The sequence below is a fragment of the Staurois parvus genome, unplaced genomic scaffold, assembly GCF_062004578.1.
Source record: "Staurois parvus isolate SC_StPar_1 unplaced genomic scaffold, SC_StPar_1.0 ptg000347l, whole genome shotgun sequence".
Taxonomy (NCBI): Eukaryota; Metazoa; Chordata; class Amphibia; order Anura; family Ranidae; genus Staurois; species Staurois parvus.
In genome coordinates, this window is record NW_028318143.1 from 7,905,728 (window position 1) to 7,919,051 (window position 13,324).

Sequence of the window (13,324 nt, forward strand, 5' to 3'; positions counted from 1 at the left end):
TAGAATGATCCACAGCAACCAATCAGAATCCATATCTGAATGATCTGTGCAAAGGAAGCTTGATTCAATGTTGCAAATGTCAGTTTACAGAATAAGCCTTCAGCTGTCAATATGATTGTGTCTTTAACTTGCAAAACCCCCCAATGCTTTGTGTGTGTGTGGGACTACAAGGCACAGCATCACTGTCAGATTTCCCTATAGATGACACTTGTGGACTGTCCCAGAACAGCCTCTCCCGCATCCAAAACATCCCCCTTCCATAATGTCCTCATATTGCAGTTAGGATTATAGGGTGCTACCTGGAGGGGGCAACATAGTAACGGGGGGGGGGGGGGGGGGGCGGTAGACTATAATAAACAGGGCCACTGTCAGTGCAGGAGATATACAGAGGAAGACAGCAAATGGTTCCAGTCATTTACTACTACTACGACTCGTATATAGCAACAGCAGTAGTAGAAATAAAAATAATACATCTAGTTCCAATACTAATAATAATAATTGTAGTTAGCAGTAGTATTGCTATTATTAATATGGTTTTGGATGGATTTTATAATAATAATTTGTGATATCTAAAATCAACAATATTATCAATAAAAATTATAAAATCAATAATAATAATCTGTGATCTCTAATATCAACAACATTAGCAATAATAATAATAAAAATTATTATTGTTGTTATTATTATTATTACCATTAGCTTTGATGTGGTTGTTGTTGTTGTTGTTTTTATTATTTTTATTTCTATTATTATTGTCTTTGATGGGGTTGCTATTATTTGTATTATTATTAATGTTATTATGACTAATAATCATTTTCTAGATACACAGAGTTCGCCAATGTTTTGCTAAATCGTATAAACTTTATTTTAAAACAAAGCATTTTTTTTTTGTTCTTGTACATTTGTTTCCCTATACTTCATTTATACATAATACTATACAGAAAATATCAGCAATATTACTATCAAAAAAATTGTATTGTGTTAGAGCATAAGACACGATTTGCACTCAATTATCCGAATCCCATCACATTGCCACATGCTACGTGTTGATGACAAATGATAGATGAATAATTCATATTGATAGGAATTTTAGAACCTGCAATATAAGGAGAAGATGAGAATGAATATGTTGCATCCCTTGTATATGTATTATAGATTCTGGATGAGTCATTGTACTTTATTATATCAGAGAGCTCCTCCATGAGAGTATGGAAACATCTCCTCCATTCCACATAATTATCTCTATTACGTATTGTGTGGGAGGAAAGTATAGAGCAGTGGTACAGAACACACAGTACATACAATATACACACAGTCTTATGCACAGCACATACAGTATACACACAGTACATCCAATACATGCAGTACACAGTATTATACACAATACATACAATACATACAGCACGCATTATACACAGCATACACAACACAAACATGTACCTACATTACACACAGTACACTTACAGTATTACACACAGCACACACAGAATATGCAATACACAGTCCACATACATACAATACACACAGTACACATATTATACACAGTACATACAACAAAATACACATATTATACACAGTACATACAATAAAATACACACAGTACACATATTATACACGATACATACAATACACACAGTGCACATATTATACACAGTACATACAATACAATACAGCACACATATTATACACAATACATAGAATACATACAGCACACATTATACAGAGCATACACAACACACACAGTACATACATTACATACAGTATGCTTACAGTATTATGCACAGCACACATAGAACACAATCCACATACATACAGTACCCACAGTACACATATTATACACAGTACAAACAAAATACACACAGTACTTATATTATACATGATACCTACAATACACACAGTACACATATTATACACGGCACATCATACAATACAATGCAGTACACATATTATAGACGGTACATACAATACAATACAATACAGTACACATATTATAGACGGTACATACAATACAATACACACAGTACACATATTATACACGGCACATCATACAATACAATACAGTACACATATTATAGACGGTACATACAATACAATACAGTACACATATTATATACACAGTACATACAATGCAATACAGTGCACGTACAGTATTATACACAATACATACAATACATTCAGCACACATTATATACAGCATATACAACACACAAAAGTACATACATTACACACAGCACACTTACAGTATTATACACAGCACACACAGGACATACAATACACACAGTACACATACATACATTATACACAGTACATACAATAAAATACAGTACACATATTATACACAGTACATACAATACAATACAGTACACATACAGTATTATACACAATACATACAATACATTCAGCACACATTATATACAGTACATACAATAAAATACAGTACACATATTATACACAATACATACAATACATTCAGCACACATTATACACAGTACATACAATAAAATACAGTACACATATTATACACAGTGCATACAATACAATACAGTACATATATTATACACAATACATACAGTACACATATTATACACAATACATACAGTACACATATTATACACAATACATACAATACATACAGTACATATATTATACACAATACATATAATAAATACAGTGCATATATTATACACACTACACGCACATACAAATAGTAAAAGAACATGGAGGAAGCTGTATTACTGTATGTTGTACAGTTGTAAAATAATCTGTATGTATAGATATGGTATACATAGAAGTGATATACATACACTACTCATCTATACAAGAAGGTAATTTCGCAGTATGCCATGTATTATTTTTCTTATTTTTTTTATTATTAATTCTAACTTTAGAAATATATATATATATATATATATATATATATATATATAATCGGTATACAGTGGGGTGTCAAAATCGGGAGATGGAAAGAGCACTGTCTGTCATTCATACCCACCAATCAGGGTGTTTACTGCAGTCTGTACAGCTCAGCCCACTGCCTCTACCATACAGACTGCGGTCTGAGCTCTTTGTTTCTGGCTGCTCCGTCTAAGCTCGGGGCTGTCCTGTTCCTGGCTGCTCTGCCCTGTCTCTCCATCTCTGAACAGGCATACAACACAGGGATGTGCGGGCTAAAAAGGGTCAATGGAATCTCACACCCGGTTATATCTGCCAGTGTGTGTGTGCGTATGTGTGTGTGGTGGGGGGTATATTGTTTTATTATTTGACCACTTTTATTACATACCAGAGACTGAAATGTCACTTCTGTCAAACTACAAACAGGATATATGAAAAGCATAAAAATATGTCAACCTGCATTTAAAAAGGATAAAAAATGTGTGTGTGGTGATATAGGAAAGAGAGAAAGAAAGAAAGAAAGAAAGAAAGAAAGAAAGAAAGAAAGAAAGAAAGAAAGAAAGAAAGAAAGAAAGAAAGAAAGAAAGAAAGAAAGAAAGAAAGAAAGAAAGAAAGAAAGAAAGAACGGAAGGAAGAAAAAAAAAATCAGGAATAAACCCTCTCCTGCAGCAGTACAATCATGCTTCCATTCCCAGTATATACAAAGGAAAAATGTAGGTGTTATGGAGGTGATCGCATATCAATATGTCTTCATATGTGAGAGTCAGGCAGGAGGATCTGTGTGTTATCGGAGTGACCTCACACACCACCCCAATAAATGCGGCCGATCTCCGACTTCCCTGTCCGCCCTCACTAATACATCACCCGGCATTTCACATACCAGTTCCAGGAATATAATAATAATTGTGATAATAATAATACTACTACTACTACTAATAATAATAATAATTATTATTATTGTTACCATCATTTATATTATTATTACACATTTGTCAGGGAATGGTTTGCTAAATCATGCAGCAATTATTTTTTTTAGTACAGTATTTTTATAATAATAAATTAAAAAGTAATGTGTTAGAATTTTTTCTAAAGGCGTTTTTTTCATAGAGCGAATGTCCCTGTATTATTTATTTATCTATTTATTTTCATTCCGTGATTATTAATATGTTAATCCAGGCTTATGATTTTATTGAATTAAAAAAAATAAGAGGATATGAGTATAATTTTTATGCCACAGATGATCTACAAAATATAATAACCTCTCCTATGTACTGTAGATATCAAATCATGTATTTATTACAGGAAAGAGCAATAGAGATATTGGAATCAAAATGAATATTGAACAATATTTATACAATTATAATTATACGCTGACATGTACTATTCTACCAGCCAGGGGATTCCACAAGGTGCACTTTTTTTTTTGGGGGGGGGGGGGGTTGCGTTTGAACATATTAAAATATCTAATTGGTTGATGAAAGGTAAATCACATTGGTGCAAAATCAACAAACTGCTGGGGATAAAATGGCGATTGTAACCGACCTCCTGTTTAATTTCGTATTATGCTTCTTCGCAGTTTCTATTTCCAGTTTAATAATTATCTTTGGAGAAAAATCAAAACAAAAAACAACAAAAAAAACCCAAACAATATATATTTAGTAAAATGGATACAATGGTACTAAATGACCATTGTAACTTTACTCATTTTTAATTTCATATTAATCTGCTACCCAGTTTATTAATACGTCAATTTGAGTGTGTGTGTGTGTGTATATATATATATATATATATATATATATAGCGCACTGTGAAACAAGTACTGCTATATATATATGTATATATATGTGTGTGTGTGTATGTATAAATATATATATATATATATATATATATATATATATATATATGGTAGTACTTATTCACAGTGCGCTACGGCATATGCCAGCGCTATATACATAAGGGGGAAAATATATAAATAAATACAGACAAAAATGGAGTTCCACATTTTCTTTTCTCCCTCTCTTTAGAAAGATGGCAGATGATGGTCTCACCATATAATTGTATGTCACAATACATCCAATGCATAGATATAGCATGTAAAAAACTTACACACACATACACACAAATATATATTATAGACAAAATATTTATAAATATATATATATATATATATATATATATATATATAAAATATGTATATATATATATATATATATATATATATATATATATAAATGTATATCATATCATACATGTAGACTAGACACACGATCGTTCATGACATACATGAGGGACACACATCTATACATCTATAGATCACATCCATACATACCGACACATCGCAAGGTTATTGCGCCCATACAGATGTACAGAACATGGCATTATTCCCTGTGCAGCCCCAGACCTGTCATAATACAATATATAATGTCATTCCCCCCTCCTCTATATTCTGTACATTTCAGCCTGATCGATGAAGAACAGTCTTAGAAAGAAAGGGGGCTCCCCCACCCCCAGATCACAGAGCCCCCCCCCAAATCGTGTGTGTGATCACAGCCCCATCCACAAGACAAAGCCATGTACTCACCGAGCTGCTTTCATGTGTGTTAGTGACTGAAGCCATTTTGTGGCCTATCCATGGCTGCAGTGGGTGTTTTTTAGGGGAGTAGTTGGGTGGCTGCAGCAGGATTGGATCTAATCCCCAGCCAAGGCTGCTTCCTATTTAGTATGGAGAGAGGAACACTTCAGCAATGTGTCCAGGAGAGATAAGGCTCCAGCACTGGCCAGCCTGCCCTGATAAGCCTCTAAGCCCATTATTTATGAAATGATTCATTATTATTTGGCAATTTTATCGAAGGGAAGGAGGAAAAATATGGCAGGGATATATGCATAGGAATAGATGCCTTGCAGGTTCTTTTTTTTCTTGCTTTTTTTTCTTAGCTTGTTAAGAAAAAGACACTGCTGAGAATAATATCATCACTATTAAAAATGCACCATGACAAACCGCTAATTCTAAACTTCATTTCACTGCCTGCTTATTATCCCCTGTGTTTTATTAAATATAGGAACACCTACCCAGTGCTTAATTAAATGTAATGAGTTACAGTCAATTGGCTAAGTAATGTTGTTCCCAGCTAAATCCACACAATCCTTTATACTGAATATATATATATATATATATATATATATATATATATATATACACATTGTATATTTGAATGTATTGAGTATTCTATTTATCACCTTCTTTATGCATGTTTGTTTATTTGTCTGGCTGTCTTATATCTGTCTATTTATCTCTGCATGCCAATTATCTATCTATCTATCTATCTATCTATCTATCTATCTATCTATCTATCTATCTATCTAATTTCTGTATCCTTGTGTCTACCTATCCAATGTCTGTATCTTTGTCTGTCTGTCTATCTATATGTACTCTATGGGGAGGATTTACTAAAACTGGTTCATTCAGAATCTGGTGCACCTGTGCATGGTAGCCAATCAGCTTCTAACTTCCGGTCAGGGGTGGACTGACCATTTGGAAACTCGGGCACTGCTCAGGGGCCCGGGGTCAGTAGGGGGCCCCATGAGATGCCCCTGGTACCTTTTTCATAGGCTTTTTTGAGTTATGGCAAGGACACAGGGGCCCCATGATCCCCTATTGCCTGGGGGCCCCATGAGTTGTCAGTCCACCCCTGCTTCAGGTTGTTCAATTACGCTTTGGCAATAAAACCTGGAAGCTGATTGGTTTCTATGCAGAGCTGCACCAGATTTTGCACTCTCCAGTTTTAGTAAATAACCCCCACTGTCTGTTTGTTCTGCCTATCTGCCTGTCTGTATATCTCTGTGTACCCTGGGTACATATCTTTCTATATATCTTTGTAACTTTCTATCTGTTTGTCTATCAGTCTACAGTCCATCTTTTGTCTATCACTTTTACTGCTGCTGTCTATTTTTGGGTTCACCTTCTCATCTCATCTGTCTGCCTGTTACTATTACTGTATCTTTTTTATCTATCTATCTATCTATCTATCTATCTATCTATCTATCTATCTATCTATCTATCTGTCTCTGTCTATCAATCAGTCCTAGATTTATTATGTGTCTCGTCTCTCTTTGCCTATGATTAATCTATGTGTGGCCATGGATGGATATGGATGGATAATTTTTTTCATCCAATTAAACAAATTCAAACAATAAAACATTGTAAATGGCAAATATCTGGCAAAATTATTTTCTAGCTTGTTGGAAAATCATCATCTACAAAGGGGCTAGCACAATTGGTACAAGTGACTGTTTGCATTAATTAAGATATTAGTTATGTATTTTATTGAAAAATAATTGTAGGAAGTGAATAGGGTTGCTTAAATAATCGTTGGCGGTTGATTTATTGAAGCTGGAGAGTGCAAATTCTGGTGCATCGGTGCACGGTAGCCAATCAGCTTCTAATTTCAGCTTGTTCAAATAAGCTTTGACAATAAAACCTGGAAGCTGATTGGTTTCTATGCAGAGCTGCACCAGATTTTGCACTCTCCAGTTAAAGGGTCCTTTCACATGCGCAGACCTTTTTAGCAGAACCATTTGCTCAGCAGTGGATCTCTCCGCTGATTTGTATCTGCTCCGCACAGTTCGCTCTCCTCAATGGGCAGTGGATGAAAACGGACCGCCTGTCCATTTCCATCTGACCTGATCCAACGCCACTCCATAGAGGAAAATGGAGGTTCCAATTGGGTCCGACCTTGTGGTAATAGTTTGGGTTTAGAAAACCAGCTCCATAAAGACACGGTTTGACCAATTTGGTGTGGAGGAACTTGAATGGCCTGCAGAGAGTCCTAGCCTCAACCTTACTGAACACCTTTGGGGTGAATTGTAATGTTGACTACAAGAAAGGTCTTCTCATCCAACATCAGTACCTAAACCCCAAAATGTTGTCTGATTGGGCACAAATTCCAACAGATACACTTCAACATCTTGTGTAAAGCCTCTCATGAGAATAATGTAAGCTGTTGTGAGTGCAAAGAGGAGCAACTCGATATTAATGTCATGGTTTTGGAATGGAATGGCCAAGCTCATATAGATGTGATGGTCAGGTGTCCTCAAGCCTTTGGTAATATGATGTCTTTCTATCTATCTATCTATCTATCTATCTATCTATCTATCTATCTATCTATCTATCTATCTGTCTATCTACTATATGGTCAAAAGCATGCAGAAGCCCTTCCAAATGTTTGAGTTTAGGTGTTTCCAGTGATGGGCACTGTAATGCTACAGCCTACAAAGTCATTTTAGGCAATTGTGCTCTTCCAACCTGTAGTAATAGTTTGGGCTCACAAAACCAGCTCCATAAAGATAGGAGTTGACCAGTTTGATTTGGAGGAACTTGAATGGCCTGCAGAGAGTCCTGACCTTAACCATAATAAACACCTTTGGGCCAAAATAGAATAGAATAGACTGCGAGCCAGATCTCATCCACCATTAGTATCCGAACCCAAAAATGCTGTCTTGTCTGTTAGGGTACAAATATACACATATACAGTGGGGCAAAAAAGTATTTAGTGAGCCACCAATTGTGCAAGTTCTCCCACTTAAAAAGATGAGAGAGGCCTGTAATTGGCATCATAGGTAGGCCTCAACTATGAGAGACAAAATGAGAAAAAAAATCCAGACAATCACATTGGCTGATTTGGAAAGAATTTATTTGCAAATTATGGTGGAAAATAAGTATTTGGTCAATATCAAAAGTTCATCTCAATACTTTGTTATATATCCTTTGTTGGCAATGACAGAGGTCAGACGTTTCCTGGAAGTTTTCACAAGGTTGGCACACACTGTTGCTGGTATGTTGGCCCATTCCTCCATGCAGATCTCCTCTAGAGCAGTGATGTTTTGGGGCTGTCGCTGGGCAACACAGACTTTCAACTCCCTCCAAAGGTTTTCTATGGGGTTGAGATCTGGAGACTGGCTAGGCCACTCCAGGACCTTGAAATGCTTCTTACGAAGCCACTCCTTCGTTGCCCGGGCGGTATGTTTGGGGTCATTGTCATGTTGGAAGACCCAGCCACGTTTCATCTTCAATGCCCTTGCTGATGGAAGGAGGTTTGCACTCAAAATCTCAGGATACATGGCCCCATTCATTCTGTCCTGTACATGGATCAGTCGTCCTGGTCCCTTTGTGGAGAAACAGCCCCAAAGCATGATGTTGCCACCCCCATGCTTCACAGTAGTTATGGTGTTCTTTGGATGCCACTCAGCATTCTCTCTCCTCCAAACACGACGAGTTGTGTTTCTACCAAACAGTTCTATTTTGGTTTCATCTGACCATATGACATTCTCCCAATCCTCTTCTGGATCATCCAAATGCTCTCTACTGGCTTAAGCAGGGGGACACGTCTGGCACTGCAGGATCTGAGTCCCTGGTAGTGTGTTACTGATGGTAGCCTTTGTTATGTTGGTTCCAGCTCTCTGCAGGTCCTTCACTAGGTCCCCCCGTGTGGTCCTGGGATTTTTGCTCACCGTTCTTGTGATCATTTTGATCCCACGGGGTGAGATCTTGCGTGGAGCCCCAGATCGAGGGAGATTATCAGTGGTCTTGTATGTCTTCCATTTTCTAATTATTGCTCCCACAGTTGATTTGTTCACACCAAGCTGCTTGCCTATTGCAGATTCAGTCTTCCCAGCCTGGTGCAGGTCTACAATTTTGTTTCTGGTGTCCTTCGACAGCTCTATGGTCTTCACCATAGTGGAGTTTGGAGTGTGACTGTTTGAGGTTGTGGACAGGTGTCTTTTATACTGATAACAAGTTCAAACAGGTGCCATTGATACAGGTAATGAGTGCAGGACAGAGGAGCCTCTTAAAGAAGAAGATACAGGTCTGTGAGAGCCAGAAATCTTGCTTGTTTGTAGGTGACCAAATACTTATTTTCCACCATAATTTGCAAATAAATTCTGCCCAAATCAGCCAATGTGATTGTCTGGATTTTTTTTCTCATTTTGTCTCTCATAGTTGAGGTCTACCTATGATGCCAATTACAGGCCTCTCTCATCTTTTTAAGTGGGAGAACTTGCACAATTTGTGGCTGACTAAATACTTTTTTGCCCCACTGTACATTCCAACATCTTGTGGAAAGCCTCTCAAGAGAGGAATTGAAGCTGTTTTGGGTGCAAAGAGGAACAACTCCATATTAATGTCATGGTTTTGGAATGGAATGGAATGGCCAGGTGTCCTCAAACCTTTGGTAATAAGACATCTATCTTCGCTACCTATCTACAGTATCTATATATTGATTGTTCTCTGTCTAGTAGAAAGTTTCCAGCTTGCTGAAAGTGCAACTGCTCATGTAGGTTTTCAGCAAAATCTCACCATGCATATGTTGAGGATCAGCTTTCTTTTCAATATTCTGACTGATTTTAGCTAATGATAATAAAGGCATAATACACAGCATAGCAGTATAGCAACCAGTCAGGTTTGAGCTGTGATCTGGCTGGTTTGGACAAGAAAACATAAGGCAGAATCTTATGCTATGAAAAGCTACTCCTGTCCTTTGGGTTCGTAGATATTTATGTTGCGTGCACTCATAACAAATACAATTCATTAAAGTTGGGTATGGCGGGGAGGGCTGGATGATGGTTATTGTTTGGCAGGAATTTGAGCATGGAAATGTTTTTAACTCCATATGTGCAGGCTTGTATTCCTGGAAGGCAGCCAGTACCAGAAATAATGGAGGTTATGTATTATTCTAGCATCCAACGACACACATAGATATCCCATTCTTTTTATATGGGTATTTTATGCATAATTAGTTACTTTTATTGATGTTTAAATAAAATGACTTTTAAAATATTGTAGATGCACCAAAGCTGTACGTACATAAAGCAGCAGGGATGCTCAGGACATCATTGATGTGTCACTCAGTGTCACTCATGTGTTTTTTTCACCATTATCTTTGTTTTTTCATCAGTTGTATATAGTGTTTATACACTTATAGAGGATTAGCACAGCACCACTTTCGTTTTGTTTTTCTCTACTATTTGCTATTATAGGTGTCCTTTTATGACACAGAGAATAGCTGCGATTCAACAGATCTCAGCTATTCTCTGGTCATTCACAGTTTATGACACTCAGGAGATCATGTCAGCCCTTCTCTGGAGATCTGTGTTCTCCCTCCAGATTCTCCAGCCCAGAGCTGGAGAATCAGAGGGACCGAAAACTAAGCAGAGATAGTTTACCTCTGTTTAGTAAACTGATCTTTTACTGTAATCTGGCGAGATTATAGTAAAATGAGGCGTTTTTCAGAGTTTGTAGACCGTTCTCCAGCGTTTGGAAACCGTTCTCCCTTCGTTCGGAGAACTGCTTCATAAACTGCATTCACAGGAGAACTGTGTTCTCCGAGAATGCAGGAGAACTGAGCAGCGATCTATTACCGCTGGTTCACAAACGGACACCTATGTCAGGTGTTAGCAGCCATTTCTGGTCTTTGTTTTCTGTGTTTAGATTTATTTATTTCTTTGGGTTGGGATATACAGTTGTGTTCAATATAATAGAAGTGTGTTGAAAAAAGGTGAATAAAGCTCAAAATCCTTCTAATAGCTTTTATTTCCATACACACAAATGCATTGGGAAAACTACACATTCTATTCCAAATCAAAACATGAAGAAAAATATATCAGATTTGTGGTGTTCCTCTAAAAAAAATTGAAGAAAAGTGAATATTAGACTGTTCAAAAAAATAGCAGTGTTTGTATTCTTCTTTACAAACTCAAACATTCACTATATAAACTGAAAAATGTTTGAAGATTTTGCTTTCCTTTGAATCACTTAATGAATATTTTGTTTTATAAGCACTGTTTCTGAGAACTGCTGTACATCTGTGTTGCATGGAGTCACCCAACTTCTGGCCCCTGTGAACAGGTATTCCAGCCCAGGATGATTGGACTACATTCCACAGTTCTTCTCTATTTCTTGGTTTTGCCTCAGAATCTGCATTTTTTATGTCACCCCACAAGTTTTCTATTGGATTAAGATCCGGGGATTGGGCTGGCTACTCCATAACGTCAATCTTGTTGGTCTGGAACCAAGATGTTGCACATTTACTGGTGTGTTTGGGGTCGTTGTCTTGTTGGAACACCCATTTCAAGGGCATTTCCTCTTCAGCATAAGGCAGCATGACCTCTTCAAGTATTCTGATGTATTCAAACTGATCCATGATCCCTGGTATGCGATAAATAGGCCCAACACCGTAGTATGAGAAACATCCCCATATCATGATGCTTGCACCACCATGCTTCACTGTCTTCACAGTGTACTGTGGCTTGAATTCAGTGTTTGGGGGTCGTCTGACAAACTGTCTCCGGCCACTAGACCCAAAAAGAACAATCTTACTTTCATCAGTCCACAAAATGTTGCACCATTTCTCTTTAGGCCAGTCAATGTGCTCTTTGGCAAATTGTAACCTCTTCAGCACGTCTTTTTTTCAGCAGTGGGACTTTGCGGGGGCTTCTTGCAGATAGCTTGGCTTCACATAGGTGTCTTCTAATTGTAACAGTACTCACAGGGAACTTTACACCTTCTTTGATTTTCCTGGAGCTGATTGTTGGCTGAGTCCTTGCCATTTTGGCTATTTTTCTATCCATTTGAATGGTAGTTTTTCGCTTTCTTCCACGTCCTTCAGGTTTTGGTTGCCATTTTAAAGCATTTGCGATAATTTTAGCTGAGCAACCTATCATTTTCTGCACTTCTTTATATGTTTTCCCCTCTCCAATCAACTTTTTAATCAAGGTACGCTGTTCTTCTGAACAATGTCTGGAACGACCCATTTTCCTCAGAATTTCAGAGAGAAATGCACTGTAACCAGCATGTACAACATTTGCTGCCTTCCTTCCTTAAATAAGGGCAATAATTGCCACCTGTTTTTCAAAGAATGAATGACCTCACTAATAGAACTCCACACTGCTATTATTTTGAACATGCCCCTTTCAATTAGTGATTCAATTACACAGAATCAGCAGCATGCATGTCATGACTGTTGGGTCTGTTGGATTTCTATTACTCTACTACACCTGCTAGTAAATTATTTGCCATGTAGAAATATCATTTCAACCAAAAACAGTGATTGATCAGGTTAGTGATGTCTGACTGCTATTATTTTGAACACAACTGTAGGTGTTTGTTTATGAACCAGCAGTAAATGATCGCTGCTCAGTTCTCCGGAATTGTCGGAGAACACAGTTCTCCTGTGAATGCTGTTTATGAAGCGGTGTAGATCAGTTCTCCGAACGAAGGGAGAACGGTCTACAAACGCTGGAAAATGGCTGCTTTTACTATAATCTTGCGAGATTACAGTAAAATATCAGTTTACTAAACAGAGGTAAATTATCTCTGCTTAGTTTGCGGTCCCTACGATTCTCCAGCTCTGGGCTGGAGAATCTGGAGGGAGAACAC

At 37.3% G+C, this 13,324-nt stretch overlaps 1 protein-coding gene across 1 annotated transcript in view; it reads right to left on the minus strand.

Moving 5' to 3' along the window:
- The window catches only part of TAL1 (TAL bHLH transcription factor 1, erythroid differentiation factor), a 31,855-nt gene extending 26,222 nt beyond the window's left edge, over positions 1 to 5,633 (minus strand). The window contains exon 1 of the mRNA XM_089684437.1: positions 5,474 to 5,633. The gene's annotated coding sequence lies outside the window, so the exon portion shown is untranslated. The remainder of the gene's footprint in view (positions 1 to 5,473) is intronic.
- Positions 5,634 to 13,324: the final 7,691 nt, after the last annotated feature.